At 45.8% G+C, this 12,877-nt stretch overlaps 3 long non-coding RNA genes across 3 annotated transcripts; all 3 read right to left on the bottom strand.

The window, feature by feature from the left end:
- Positions 1-854: 854 nt before the first annotated feature.
- Positions 855-5,048, bottom strand: LOC142570852 (uncharacterized). The gene is made up of 3 exons (XR_012825697.1): positions 4,861-5,048; positions 1,114-1,313; positions 855-1,039 (listed from the first exon to the last, which is right to left on the bottom strand). It is a non-coding gene; the product is annotated as an uncharacterized LOC142570852 (long non-coding RNA).
- Positions 5,049-5,140: 92 nt separating this feature from the next.
- Positions 5,141-5,878, bottom strand: LOC142570851 (uncharacterized). The gene is made up of 3 exons (XR_012825696.1): positions 5,683-5,878; positions 5,409-5,605; positions 5,141-5,331 (listed from the first exon to the last, which is right to left on the bottom strand). It is a non-coding gene; the product is annotated as an uncharacterized LOC142570851 (long non-coding RNA).
- Positions 5,879-10,309: 4,431 nt separating this feature from the next.
- LOC142570850 (uncharacterized) lies at positions 10,310-12,684 on the bottom strand. The gene is made up of 3 exons (XR_012825695.1): positions 12,489-12,684; positions 12,348-12,404; positions 10,310-11,189 (listed from the first exon to the last, which is right to left on the bottom strand). It is a non-coding gene; the product is annotated as an uncharacterized LOC142570850 (long non-coding RNA).
- Positions 12,685-12,877: the final 193 nt, after the last annotated feature.

Raw genomic sequence — 12,877 nt, 5'->3', positions numbered from 1 at the left:
ATGGCTACCTGGACTGAGGAGGCCACCCACCTTTGAGCTCAAGAAGCCTGGTCTAACAATAGAGTTTATTTCTCTCTGAACAGGAATGAACTGGGAAAAGTGAAGCAACTGTGACGCTGGAAATGCTACCAAAATATAAAAATTCGAAGTGCGCCAGTTAGCAGCGGAGCCTATATACTTTCTCGATAGAAAAAAGAAAGCACAGAGTAGGTGACATGCACACGCACACACTACTACAAAAGTGCACAATGTCAATGAACGTCCATTACTCTCGCCACCAAAAATTTACAGATTGGCTCATGAAAACTTTGACAGTCCTTATTAAGGAGTGAGTGGTGTCCACGTAAGCAAACCTTTTACTGATCTGCTTCGTATTAACCCGATTTGTAGAAGCGCCATCCATTCGTTGAGCAACGTACCACTCTTTCAAAGCAGAAAAGCTTGCTACACTAAACTTGTTAAATATGCCTGCGGAAAAGGGCAACAGCGAACTGTAGGAGCACATCGGATAGACGGTCGCGGGATGGCGACGACACGCAGTCCTTCAGAGCATGAACACGCCGTCGACACAGTGCAGGACACCGCCAACACAGGCGTGCGACGCGTTCACGAGTTCATGAGGAAGCTTGTTGTAGAGAGCACGTGGCAGGACGATCGGGCTGAAGATGGTTGCTCGTGAGGCAAGGCCAGGCATGTTCTTGTAAATGGGCGTGCTGGAACATTTCTCTTGCGCCACAAGCGCCACAAGTCGGGACAAACACTGGGAACCTGAAACGACACAAGCCCTGTTTGTTGGTCATTCGCAAACACGCAGGTTCAGTACAGTCGTGTGTACTCGATATTTACCAAAGTGCAAGGGCGCCAGGCTAAGTTCAGTCTGCCAGCAGGACGCCGTCGGCGAGAGAACGTAGAAGCAATAGCAGTCGCACATGGAACGGCGATTCTCGTGCCGGAAGTAATCTTTTGGAGCGCAGACCGGAGAGTCTACGTGCAGGAGCGTGCTAGGTACCCACCGCAATCTAAAACAGGAGTGCAGAACCTGTAACGACACAGTGCTTATTTATTAAACACTGGAGGACAAGTCGTAATACGAGTCGTGTGAACGACACTTACCAGTAGTAGTGCAGGGCGAGGAGACAAGTCCAGTCTACCAGCAAGACGCCACTGGCGAGGGAATGTAGAAGCAGTAGCAGCCGCTCCTGGAACAGGCGATTCTTGTGGCCGAAGTAATCTTTTGGAGCGCAGACCGTAGAGTCGTGCAAGAGCACGCTGGGTACGCTTGTGTACCGCAATTGAAAACAGGAGTGCAGAATCTGTAACGACGCAGTGCTTATTTGTTGAACACTGGAGGAGGTAGGGGACAGAATTGGCTGTCCCGTATGGTCTAGCGATCTGGACATTGTTCATCGCGTTCCCACCAGATCTAATGACAAGAAGAATATCATCGCTCGTTTACATTCGAGAACGAAGAAAGCCGACTTTGTTAGTAAAGCGCGGAAAGCCATACTGTCTCATGAACATTGGATTTACCCGCTCTTCCAACGCTCCCGTTTTTCTAAGTGAGCATATATGACTAAAAAGGGCTCTCTTTTCCAAGGCTCTAACATTGAAGAAATAAACTGAATGTTCCTTTGGGCGGGCAACTGCCAAATTAAGGCTAGGGAGACTACTAACCGCAAATTTCTGCATATTCGTGACGAATCCGACCCATGCATCCAAATTAGACTACGCATAATTGTTCAACCTGTTGAGAACGTGGCTTCTATACTGAAATGCAATCAATTCTTAGACAGATTTCATTCTATCACATTTTAATGCTAGGAGTGTTCATAAACATTTCGACGCTATTGATAATTTCCTCGCATCGCTAACTAGTCCGTTCTCACCAATTGCCATTCTGAAACCTGGTTATCTGACGATGACAAAAATTTGTATTGCTTCCCTAACTACAAAGTGGAATACAGCAACCGACTGGCGACTAATCACGGTGGTGCTGCCATATACGTTTCTTCTAACATTGCTTATCGAAGAAGACATGATCTATCCTTAACGGTTACTAAGTGCGAATCTGTTTGGATTTAATTCAGTAACTGCCTTCTTTCTTAAGATAGCAAGAATTTCACATTTGGCTGCATTTACCGTTCTGCCTCATTGTCAGTCAATGAATTATGTAACAATCTCGATCTTATTTTACATACTGTATGACTAGAAAACAAAAATGTTCTAATAGACGATATAAACATGACCCGAAACATCACCTATTTGTATAACTACACTAGTTTATTCCATAGCTACGAACGTGATTGCTTAATTAATGTTCCCACACGCGAAGTCGCTTATGGTACACGCACACTTGTTCATGGATTTTCTAACCCGATTCATTCACCAGACGCAAAAGTTTTGCACATCGACATCAGTGATCATTACCTCCCCCCCCCCCTGCTTTTACGTTTCAATTCTAATGTGCGACCTTGCCCACTTTCACACACTAAACATGTTCTTGACAAAGATAGCTTCATAAATACTGTTGCTAATGCAAATTGTTCTTAAATTATATCACTAAACGACCCGCAGAAAGCCTTTTCATAATTTTTTTCACTGATTATGTCATACTTACGGAAGTTCACCTCGAAAAAGAAATGCAAAAATAATGTCATTTTCTCAGAATTCATGCCTCTAACAGCAGTTACTAGAAATGCGCAAATTGGATAATTTATATACAAAAACTAAAAGGCAATCAATTAACATGAACCTAAGTGCCCAATAAGAAACACTTAACTGTAAAATAAAACCAGCTAAACTAATTTCGAGCGAAGAATTTTACAGGCGGCTAATAACATTAAATAGGAATGGGAGATTGGCAACTCCTTTTTAAATAGACACGACTAAACCAGGTATCCAGAATTTCAAAGGATGGAGTAGAGCTCGATTCCCCTGCTGAAAAAGCCGAGGCTTTTAGCAGTTTTCCGATAATCCACCTACTCCTGCACAGATGACCAACATGAACTGTCTACCGCCATTACTTTTATTTCCTATAACGCCAGAAGAAATGGCCGCTCTTATAAATAACCTAAAAGTGGCAAGCCCTGGAATGGATGAGGTCCTTCTTGGTAACATTAATTGCGCACCTAATTTCAGACCTGCTTTGATTTATTGTTCAAGACTGGTTTCTTTAATTCTGAACTGAAGTGCGGCAATGTTATCGCAGTCTTTAAAAAGGGCGATAGCTCATTATTGCACAACTATAAACCTATTAGCAATCTGCCGTTCTTTGGTATAGTTATTCAGAAACTAATTGAAATGCGGCTAACGAAATCTCTAAATTTAATATCTTCTCTGCATGCCAGTTCGGTTTTCCCCATGGGTATTCCACAGAGCTGGCACTTATTCATCTTACGTACCAACTAAAAAAATTATCGACGAGGGATTTTTCGCCGCCACAGTTTTTATCGAACTAACGCAATCATTTGATAGCATAAATCATAATACCCTATTCTAAGCTCGAAGCAATCGGTATTTGGGGTCGCGCCCTTTTGCTACTGAAAAGCTACTTGTATAACCGGGTTCAAGTTGTTTCTGTTTCCAGTGCTTATTCTCGACAGCGAACTACTAACACCGGTGTGCCTCAGGGCTCCATCCTGGGGCCACTTCTGTTTATATTAATGATTTACCTAATTATCTTTCTTCGACAAAATGCAATGTGTACGCTGATGATACCACAACGTTCACCTTTCATAAAGATGTCATCTCTCGTTAATAAGCTCTCGTAATAAGCTGACTTAGAAAACATTCTAAGTCGGTGTAATGTTAACATGTTATCTATGAATGCAACTAAGACAACTTGTATTCACATCAGCGAAACAGCTTCCATTCCACCTATCAGTTTTGGTCCCCACTGCCTTCATCCAAGTTGTTCTTTCCTTGGCATTCTCCTTGAATGTAATCTGAAATATCACAATCATATTGCTCACATAAAAAAATAGCTTACCGTATACGCACCTTAAAGCACGCGCTTACTTCACACGTACCACATTGCTCTCACTATACCACTTCCGTCCACTTATTACTTTCGGTATGATATGTTGGGGAACCACCTATAATATTCATATTACATCTACGGACAGTTCAGAACGGAGCCATCGTAATTACTTATAGTTCCCGCTTTTGTAATACCCCTTCCTTACTACACGAGAACAACATCCTTACTATTTCTCGGCTCACTAAATACAACATAGGTACTTTCTTTAGAAATTTCTACATGAGCTACCATCGATCACATTCACAATCTAACTTGACAATTCATAGTACCACCAGATTCACGTTGAATAAAAATTTTCTTTCACCAAGAAGCCGCACCAACTATACGGTAAACAAACCGTGGAATTTTTCCATATGGGTATGGAACACTTCCTCTCATTAGGAAAAGCACAAGATCTTTACACCAATTCAAAAGGGAACTAAAAATGTATTTATTATTGACAGACTAATGAGAAAATTTACTGTTCCGACTTTTTTGTCCGTTCATTCTTTGCCGTTTTCTTTTGTTTTTATTCTTGTAGATAAACGGGTATTTTCCCATACCATTCTTTCTATCATAAGATGAGCTAAACCTTGTTATTTGTAATCAATTCTGTATTTTTACTGTGTTAATGTTCAGTGCCTGTTGCTTGTATACTACATTATATGCTATTGTTGCTTTGAGATCTCAACTATCGTAACTGTTCTTGTACACAAGGTCCCGATACAGTCCGACTATGGGACCTCCTCCTGCATGCTAAATACTCTTAATGTAACCCAACTTGGAAAAATAAATTCTGATTGACACAGCGGTAATACGAGTCCCATGTAAACGACATTTACCAGTAGTAGTGCAGGGTGAGGAGGCAAGTCCAGCCTACCAGCAGGACGCCACTGGCGAGGGAACGTGGAAGCAGCCCAAGACGCTCCTGGAACAGTGATGCTCGTGGCCGAAGTAACCTTTTGGAGCGCAGACCGTAGTCGTGCAAGAGTACGCTGGGTACGCTTGTGGACCGCGGTTGAAAATAGGAGTGCAGAACCTGTAACGACACAGTGCTTATTTGTTAACCACTGGAGGACACAACCGTAATACGAGTCCCGTGTAAACAACATTTAGCAGTAGTAGTGGAGGGTGAGGAGGCAAGTCCAGCCTACCAGCAGGACGCCACTGGCGAGGGAACGTAGAAGCAGCCCAAGACGCTCCTAAAACAGTGATGCTCGTGGCCGAAGTAACCTTTTGGAGCGCAGACCGTAGTCGTGCAAGAGCACGCTGGGTACGCTTGTGGACCGCGGTTGAAAACAGGAGTGCAGAACCTGTAACGACACAGTGCTTATTTGTTAACCACTGGAGCACACAACCGTAATACGAGTCCCGTGTAAACTACATTTACCAGTAGTAGTGCAGGGTGAGGAGGCAAGTCCAGCCTACCAGCAGGACGCCACTGGCGTGGGAACGTAGAAGCAGCCCAAGACTCTCCTAGAAGAGTGATGCTCGTGGCCGAAGTAACCTTTTGGAGCGCAGACCGTAGTCGTGCAAGAGCACGCTGGGTACGCTTGTGGACCGCGGTTGAAAACAGGAGTGCAGAACCTGTAACGACACAGTGCTTATTTGTTAACCACTGGAGGACACAACCGTAATACGAGTCCCGTTTAAACGACATTTACCAGTAGTAGTGCAGGGTGAGGAGGCAAGTCCAGCCTACCAGCAGGACGCCACTGGCGTGGGAACGTAGAAGCAGCCCAAGACTCTCCTAGAACAGTGATGCTCGTGGCCGAAGTAACCTTTTGGAGCGCAGACCGTAGTCGTGCAAGAGCACGCTGGGTACGCTTGTGGACCGCGGTTGAAAACAGGAGTGCAGAACCTGTAACGACACAGTGCTTGTTTGTTAACCACTGGAGGACACAACCGTAATACAAGTCCCGTGTAAACGACATTTACCAGTAGTGCAGGGCGAGGAGGCAAGTCCAGTCTACCAGAAGGACGCCACTGGCGAGGGAACGTAGAAGCAGCCCAAGACGCACCTGGAATAGTGAGGCTCGTGGCCGCAGTAACCTTTTGGAGCGCAGACCGTAGTCGTGCAAGAGCACGCTGGGTACGCTTGTGGACCGCGGTTGAAAACAGGAGTGCAGAACCTGTAACGACACAGTGCGTATTTGTTAACCACTGGAGGACACAACCGTAATACGAGTCCCGTGTAAACGACATTTACCAGTAGTAGTGCAGGGTGAGGAGGCAAGTCCAGCCTACCAGCAGGACACCACTGGCGAGGGAACGTAGAAGCAGCCCAAGACGCTCCTGGAACAGTGATGCTCGTGGCCGAAGTAACCTTTTGGAGCGCAGACCGTAGTCGTGCAAGAGCACGCTGGGTACGCTTGTTGACCGCGGTTGTAAACAGGAGTGCAGAACCTGTAACGACACAGTGCTTATTTGTTAACCACTGGAGGACGGTCGTAATACGAGTCCCGCGTAAACGAGATTTACCAGTAGTAGTGTAGGGCGAGGAGACAAGTCCAGTCTACCAGCAAGACGCCGTCCGCGAGAGAACGTAAAAGCAATAGCTCATGGAACGGGTGATGCTGGTGCCCGAATAATCTCTTTTGGAGCGCAGAACGGAGAGTCGATGTGCAGGAAGGAGCCTGCTAGGTAAGCACCACAGTCGAAAACGGGAGTGCAGCACCTGTAACGACAGTGCTTATTTGTTAAACACTGGAGGACAGAGTCCTAATGCGAGTCCCGTGTAAACGACATTTACCAGTAGTAGTTCAGGGCGAGGAGCCAAGTCCAGTTTACCAGCAGGACGCCACTGGCGAGGGAATGTAGAAGCAGTAGTAGTCGCTCCTGGAAGAGGTGATGCTCGTGGCCAATGTAATCTTTTGGAGCGCAGACCGTAGAGTCGTGCAAGGGCACGCTGGGTACGCTTGTTGACCGCAGTTGAGAGAGTGCAGAACCTGTAACGACACAGTGTTGATTTGTTAACCACTGGAGGAAACAGCCGTAATACGAGTCCCGTGTAAAGGATACTTACTAGTAGTGGAGGTGAGGAGGAAAGTCCAGTGAAAATACCAAACGAAGATACAATGGAAGATTGAAAATTTCCGACTGGATTGTGCCTGACCCATGTGGCGTAGAAAACTGCGAAACGCGAAACTCGCCATGGTCCTTGACGTCGCAGAAACTGACGAAACTTTGATTTTGAAACTTTTTAATGGCGGAAAATACTGGCTTAACTCTTCAGAAGGAAACTATGCATAAAGTGGACTATGTAGTCACAGGGACTGTTCAGAAGGATGGACAGATCAAGTTAACGTGGAAATCAACGAAGTAGCAATCGGAAGACGATCTCGAAGGCACTAAACAAATTCAGTACCGAGATCAAAATACAACTGTTCGATGCCAGATGTTTCACGCTTGGAAACACAGAATGAGCGTGGTCGGAAGAATCTGAATAGCAACCATGTCGTGCCATCAAGAAATTCGAGAATATCGACTAGCTAGAAAATTCAACGTATTTGACGCCTCGTGGTTAAGATCAGGACTATTCTGAATGATTATCTTCAGACAGGAGGAAATTTGAATGCAGATGTACCTACACTGTGAATGAATCTTGGAAGAAATTCTTGCAATGACAGCAAACGTAATTAAGTTTGTTGATGAAGTTATGCTTGGAACATAAACCAGGCAAAAGGCGTGTACGTAGAAGCAAAAAAAGATTTCGCCGAGCAGCAATGAATCTTTGGAAAGGGACATCAAACAGTGAAAGAAATTAGAATTGAAATGAGCATCAAGGTGCCGTTCTTACGTGATCAAGCCAGACCAGTATTCTAGGAATGAACTGGGACACGGCCGACGGTATTTTGCTATCATATCGATATGAAGACTCGAGTGAAATGCTCACGAAGCGATGAGTGCTTCAAGCCAGGGCAAAAATATTCGGTCGGCTGGAATTTAACGTCCTGCAATGTAACAGCCAATATCGGTATTCAATGACGGGAAAAACCCGGAATCTTGGGACAACCCTCTTCCAGAGGAAGATAAATAATCTATGGAAAAATATACCGACGAATATAAATGACTCAAGAGCGCATCGACAACAAGAAACGGAACGTAAGCACTGGCACTTCTCGGATGCAGGCCCAGCGTTGAATTCAAGTGCAGCATTCATGGTAACGTTGTCAGAGAGGAGACACTGCTGGTCCTAGCAAAGAACAGAGTAGCTCTAATGAACACCGTCGTCAGTCTCGCAAATTAGAACTTGCGAGCAACAGTAAAGTATCTGACCACTTGTACAATCGTACTGCATTGGAGAAAGAAAATGCACGAAGCACCCGCTGAAAACAGACTAAAAAAAATAATTACTCAGTAGGACAACAATGGGGATACATCAATAGTAGTGAAGAGTTGAGCAGATATAACCAGGAATCACCGTAGAAAAGATGTCGCAGCGAACAATTTCGTGGAAGGGATCCCAGTTTCTACAGACCAAATAGCCGTTACAAAATGCCGGTTAATAATGAAAGGAAAGTAGATGATCGTGTCATATATACGTCGGAAAGGATCTCAAGACGAGGCATAGAAGTAGACAAGTTCGGCAGTTACACGCAGTTGCTCTCCAAATATTCGTGTATGTTTCGTTCCGTGAATATTAGACGACAAGTTCTACGGTCCACTAAAAGCAGAAGAAATAAATACCGCCGACACCTGCCTCATTTGGCTAAAACAAAGTGTGTATATTAAAAACTGCAGAAATTCAGCAAGCAAGCGAATGTGCAGACAGTAGGTGAATGCCAGATTAACAAAGATCCAATGAGACTTCAAGGGTGCCATCGGTAGGGCCCGTATCACAAGACGAGCAGCACCCGATCACATGTAAATGGAAGAAATCCGTTGACTATTAGTGCGACAGCTATATGGACAAAGTTCACGGTGGAGTACGCGGTGCACTGGCGCATATACGTGAAAGGTAGTGACAGTGCGTTGTGTGGCGAAGACAATTCCAGATCGTCGTAAAGCAAGTACTTCCTCTTGAGGATAGAGTAACGAAGACCACATTGAAATAGGTGGTCTACGTTTCAACGGTGTGCTGGGAGCAACTACAAAAAAAAGGAGACATAGCCAAACTGTGTAGCAACTTTCACATTTGCCGTGACAAGAAGTGTACACTGCGAAACTGTTTGAGACGCTTCACATCGGTTTTCTACACTATTTTCGGCGTTTCTCAGCTCGAACATAAATGTGCTCAGCAACAATGCAAGACTTTCAGGAGAACGAACAAGGGATTGAATGCGGTCACAGCAACATTACGTCGATGAACTGAATTGATGACCAATCATCAAGTGGAAATGTCCTCCACAAAACACCGTGTGGGGGCGGTTTCTGTGAAAGGCTCATTCGTAGTTTTCAAGTCCACTGCGGAAAGCGATCGGTGGATGTGTACTGCATAATGGAGAACTATATACCCGAGCATACGAAGTAGATTGTATACAATTAAGAAGCAATCATTAACACAAGTTCACGACGGACCTGGAGAACCTATTCTGCGGACCCGATGGGCGGAACCAGAAAACTGAGGAAACCTTGAATTGGATGGCAACCTGCAACAAAAGTGAACACTACGTAGAGTTACAAAAGCATTGTCAAAAATGTGGCACTCCGAGCAGACGAAATAAATTACGGGTGAGGAAATGAAATCAGCTAAGAAATGTAGCCAGGAACGGAAGAAATTCAACGTCGTTTTACTCGGAGAGCGATATACAAAAGCCTTTTGGAAACTCTGGCGAGGGAAGTTTTCCGAAGCATAAGCCTAACCTCGAAGGTTTTCATAGTAAATACATTCGAGAGCAAATTTCATCGGAAGCCCACAAAGTTCGTGTACTTGCGGAACCGGCAAGGTGTAGCAACAGGATTAAGAAAAGGAGCACTGATTAAATACGAACCATAGCCGTCAGAGGAAAACGCAGCTTGATTCAAACGCAGACGTTCGGAACCTTAAATGCCACAGGGCTTATACGCCACACGAGGAAACAACCGTAGTACCATTGTAGTGTATACATGGCGCTTGACAGAAGTAGTGCAGGAAGTTGAACGAATCTCCATCTTCCAGCTGAAAGCCACCGGCGAGAAAAATGCAGACGTAACACGGCCGGAGACTAGATGTGCAGAACCGTCCGCTGGATATGCTGTGAATAGCCGCAATGGAAAGCAGACGGTAGGAACCTGAAATCATGCAGGGCTTGTTAAACACTCGAGAACGCAGCCATACTACGATTCTAGTGTTCATGTTACTTGCCAGGAGTATTGCCGGGCGAGGAACAAAGTCGAGTCCACCAGCAACACTTCCCCGCCGAGGGAATGCGAAAGAGTTAAGACGGTCGGTGACGGCACGAGTGATGATCAAGGCCATCATCTGGGACGCAAGGAGGAAAGTAAACGACCAGAAAAGAACAGCTGGAACCACAAAGAAATGGACCACTCACCGTAGCTGCTGCACGGCCGGACTCCGCTCCAGACCGTAGGCGACGTAAGGTCGCCGCAATAGCTAAAAGCTGGCGAGGCAATTTCAGAATGGCGTTTGCTTCCGTGATTCCACATTTCGCTCGATAGCACTGACGCGCCCGGGCTACCTTGTCACGAAATAGTGGGGTCGGGTCGCAAGGCTATTCGGATGGGTCCATGTCCCTGACGCAGTCGTAAGAGGACGGCTATCAGCTGTAGCCTGCGCAGTGTGAGCTAAGCCTGTGTGTCAGCTAAAACCTGAAGCTATACACCGCCACCCCGCAACACGTGGCCCGTCCTCTTCGATTCCGGCACGGAGAAGACCCGTGTGGCCGCAAGCCATGCCCACGAAACCTCGGGCTTACAGCTAAGCAATTTTTTAATGTAGCTATACAACCCTAGTGAGCGCTAGCTAGTGCAACTGAACATAGTTAACTTCTCTAAGGCATGCGCCACCCTCGCCAGCTAGACCATCTAGAAAAAAAATGCACAAAGTGCACAGGCCTGGTGAGCGTTTAGGACGCTCGATGCGAAGCTCGTAGAGACGACGCTCGCCATGACGACGGGTTGCTGCGCAGGTCCTGGGGTTAGTGGCCACACTCCGACTTTGATGTCCAGTTGCCGGCCGATGTGCAAACGGGCACACCCGTGGAAGGATTGTTGCTCACAAGCATCTGATCTGGAACGTAGGCAAGAAAATACTTGGAATTTGAGCAGAAACCAGTGCTGCCAAATTGTCACGTAATTTTGCCACATATGTGGGCGAAAATTTTGCCTACGCCAGGACCAAATTTATTAAGAAAAGCATCTATACGCTGCGAGGGAGTCGCTGGCTGACAATCTGCGACCAAATTCCCTGCAGCTGACTTAACTAAAACCCATTCGACAAGGAAACTAAACAAGCACGATGGAGTCCAAGATATGCGCGTCTGAGTGGCTGGCAGTGGGAAAAAAAATTAAGGAAGTTTCGAAACCAAGTACAGCGCCTTGATAAAATGCCTTTCAAACCTCAGATGGAGTTCTAGTGTCTGCTATTCACGCGGTCAAGCTATATGTAATATCAATCAAGAAAACCATCTGTAAATAAGAAGCTACAATTTCCGCTCCTCTTCGGCATGACTCAAGCGTCCTACTTGGCTTAGAAAATAAAAAAATTACTCTATGTTCAGTTTGGCCACGTTTTGCCCGAACACGTGACACAAAACGTATGAAACTGGTGGGCATCACCCCGTAGTGGAGGAATTCAGCGCCTTAACGAAAGATCTAACCAGCTTTGCTGAAACTGCTTCCAAAATGTAGTCTTACTCGCACTGGAGACGCAAAAAAGTGGCCGAGCTCGCTTACGTGAGCTTTTCGTAATATGTCATTGCAACAAATTCAGCTGCAGAAAGCTTAACCGAAGCTGGCCACCCGAAGAAGACATTCAGAAATCTCGCAAAATAGCCTCCGTGTAATAATGCAAGCAAGTCGCATTGACTTCAGTTCTCTGCTAATATAAACTACTATTGCCCATATTTGTACACTGCATTTTTCAGGCTTGTAGCGCAGCTCAGAAAGAGCAAAAAGGGGGAAGGGGTAAAGAAAGGGAAAGGAGAACAGAGTGAACGTTCCCTTTCATTACACCTTTCACCTTCCTTTTTGCCCTTTCTGAGCTGCGCTACAAGCCTAAAAAAGTCATGACACCAACTCGCCCAAACTGCCACGCTTTTGTATACTGCAGCACATTAAAGCGAAAAAGCACATCTGATGTGAAAAAAATTTAACACGTTTGATTGCCAGAATTCCCCCCCCCCCCCCGAGATCTCGGACATTGTCCACAATATGTAAAATTTCCCACCTTTTGGCAAAACTGCCTCGGACGTTCTCCTCGCTCACCGACATGGAAAACGGTCATCTGCAAAACCAAAACAGTAACGGGCTCATTGCTGACCACTCGAGGACAGAGTCGAAGTACGAGACATCAGTACGCGATACTCACCCGTAGTGGCGGGCGAGGAGCAAGGTTCCGACTGCCTGCACGTACGACGCCACGGGCGAGGGAAGGTAATTTAACGAACACGGTCGGCCAGAGTACGAGTGGTGCTCTAGGTCACCTTCCGAAGGGGACGTTGGGAGGATAGCAAACGGGGAGCAGCCCACTGGTTAACTTATGGGCTTCAATCGAACGCAGACGTCGGGATCCTGAAAAGACAGTTTCCGTACTGAGCATTTCCACTAGAAAATCCCAAAGCTTCTTGCGCAAGAAAGATTTCTCGGTTTCCTGAAAAAGCATGAAATTTGTCTAGCGACACCAGTGGAGTTTTGAACGGGACAAGTTCAACTTAGCTACCAATGGTTGCAAACAAAGGAAGTAATAAAATGTGGAAC

The sequence above is a fragment of the Dermacentor variabilis genome, chromosome 2, assembly GCF_050947875.1.
Source record: "Dermacentor variabilis isolate Ectoservices chromosome 2, ASM5094787v1, whole genome shotgun sequence".
In the NCBI taxonomy this organism is placed as follows: Eukaryota; Metazoa; Arthropoda; class Arachnida; order Ixodida; family Ixodidae; genus Dermacentor; species Dermacentor variabilis.
This window is presented reverse-complemented; position numbering and strand designations above follow the sequence as displayed.